Genomic DNA, 2,725 nt, shown 5'->3' on the forward strand with positions numbered 1-2,725 from the left:
TCGCACATTCCCTCTGAGTTCCAGCTTCACGCATTTTCCTCCCGGTGCCCCAGGAGCAGGCACATCCCTGCATCCCTACCAAGCAGATGTCACCTTGATCTTCCCCTCGTAATACTTGAGTGTCCTACACCAATCTTTCCCCCCCTCAGATCTGTTCAAATTTTCTGTTGCAACTTGACATAATAGTCCTAATTTCAAGCAGCACAATCTATGAAAGCAATTAGGGATCTATTTAAGAGAACATTTTCCCAACAGTTCACTGAATCTGTGCTCTTGAAGAGCGCGTGTGGGGGTGTCAGGTCAGGAACAAGCCAATGTGTTCTCAGAACTCTCGTCTCTACCCCGTTACATTTCCTCGGGGTCCAGTTACCAGTCTGACAGGGTAGTAACCAAAAAGCTTCCCCCTTTTTGTGAGTTGCCTTTGAAAGCTTTAGAGATCCACTAGGCTCCTGTTTCCCCTGTGCATCTCGCTCTTGCTCCGAGGTCTCCCGCCAGCGGCATGGGCCTCGTTTTGTTTTGGTTCCTTCTTTGTTCATGTGTTGGTAGCAGATCGTCCCATTTCCTCCTCCATTTTCTGAACAAACTCACTTCCTAGACAGATATGCACAGGACAGCCACTGGCTTTTGAATTTCTAGTAAATTGAGAGTTATGGTTCTGCCGCACTCCAGAGGGGCGTGTTTCTTACATGAGGCCATCATCCACCTGCTAAAGCCACTGCTCTGCTGTGCGGGAACCCGAAGTCTAGGTCTTGGCCAACTAAAGCCCCACCGTGGGCTTCCATGGTTAGCAATTCTGAGCCCTCCTTGGGGTTGGGACCACAACTGAGACAGCAGCACCCTCCACTAACCCCCATGAATCCAGGAAATTAGGACAACAGTAACTTGCAAATTGGCTGCAATTTGAGTGAGGCAACTATCCGCCCAGCACAAATTCTAAACTCAAGGAATTAAGCTCTGTTTGTACATTAGTTTTTAACCTCTATGTTTACTGAGGACAAATGCCATTTTCGTGGCAATCTAATCCCTTCCCCACATACTCACATGGGGAAAAACTGCTCCTGACTACGGCCGTGGGGTCACGGCTCCCGGACACGTCAGTTAAGCACCAGGCATCACATTAGAAACAGACCAGGGCCTCCCTGGTGGGTCAGGGGCTGGGCCTCAGCCCTGTGGAGCTACCCGCAGCTGCTGCAGTGCGAGTTCCAGCCCGTCATTGGAAAGGGCCCGCAGTGAGGAAGCCCTGAAGCCTCTTGTCTGGACTGCCCGACACCTGGATCTCGTGTTGTTCTGGTACCCAGCGCGCCAGTTTTTGTCATTTTTGAAAGCCAGTGTACTCAGATTTTACCTTTGTTCCCCCGCTCAATTAAGAAATAAGCTAAATCCAAAGTGCTGGGGTTTTGCTCATAATGCCACCTGAGAAACTGCCCTCACAGTTGTACCCAGGGTGTGCAGATGGCTGTGCCGCCCAACAGCAGCTCTTCCCTTGCCGGTGAGGGAGACCTCAACGCGGTCCTCCACACTCCCGCCCCCCAAGAACCAGGTTTCAGAAGGTGCTAAGCCAAGAAATGTGGCCCCTGTATGACATTCACCGACACAGGTTCCTCCTCTCTCCCTGGCAGTGCCAAGTGTTCCTTCTATGTCATTCCTTCCTGAGAATGACTTAGAAATCTCCCTTCAGTAGGGGAGCACAGAGGGGCTGGAAGTCTGGCCAGTTTGCCTGAGAGGAGAACACAGTTCCCAGTGCTTCCAGCGTCCACAGTATAATCCCAACCTGAAGGCACTTCTGGCTGTGGCCTGCAGCCAGCCCACCCTGCAGCTTCCAAGGCCGCAGGCTGCACAGTGAGGGGGAGTGGTGGCCTGAGGTGCTTTCAGAAGTCTCTGGGGAAATACTTCTCATGCTCACTTAAAGAGTGAATCAAAACTGTAGGCCAGTTTTGGTTCCCGTCCTAAACCGATGCAATGCGCCCCTTAAGGATTCCAGCCAGTGAAAGTCCAGGAAGGCGCGTGAAGAACAGGCCGCAGTGTCCATGGTGGAAGCCAGCCCCAGGGGAGGGGGAGAAGCGAGGGGTCAGCGGAGAAGCTGACGCTTTCACTGGCCTGGAGGAGCAAAGCTGGAGGAGCCGCCTGACTCTGTACCGCTGGGAGGGCTGCTGTATGGCTCAATCTACAAGTCAGGCGCCAGTCACTGGCGCTGGCTTTCTGGGTGCTGAGAGCCGCCAGGCCGGCCCCTCCAGGGGTCCCTACCGTACTGTGCCTCCAAGAACCAACCAGCTCAGTCCTGGTTTATGAAGCACCAAGTCAGGGCCACACAGTGAGGGCATCTTCCAAGTCTCTGTCCCAACAATGGGAAGTTTTGCAGCTCCAAGTCCAAGCGGCTGGGTCTCCCGGTGGCCGTCTAACGCCGCAGCGCCACCCGAGGAACTCCGCTTCCGGGTCTGCCGTGCAGCTGGCCGCGGGGCAAGACAGGCTCAGGGGCAACCCCGTGGCAGTACCCCCCCGCCCCCACAGTGGGTTTCAGGGGACCCGCCTGCTCTGCGCCCCACTGTCCGGGGCGCCTGCTCACCCCGTCACCTCTGGCCTGCGCCCCAGCTCTTGTGTGCGCGAATGAACCGCAAATAATGGGCACGTTCCCCGGACCTGCCTTCAGAATCTGCACCTGGCGTCTCCTACCCGAACTCCAGTCTTCAGACCGGACTAAAGCGCCGGCCAGCGCGTCCCTCCGGCC

This window comes from Condylura cristata, unplaced genomic scaffold (genome assembly GCF_000260355.1).
Source record: "Condylura cristata isolate star-nosed mole 26May11 unplaced genomic scaffold, ConCri1.0 scaffold00029, whole genome shotgun sequence".
Taxonomy (NCBI): domain Eukaryota; kingdom Metazoa; phylum Chordata; class Mammalia; order Eulipotyphla; family Talpidae; genus Condylura; species Condylura cristata.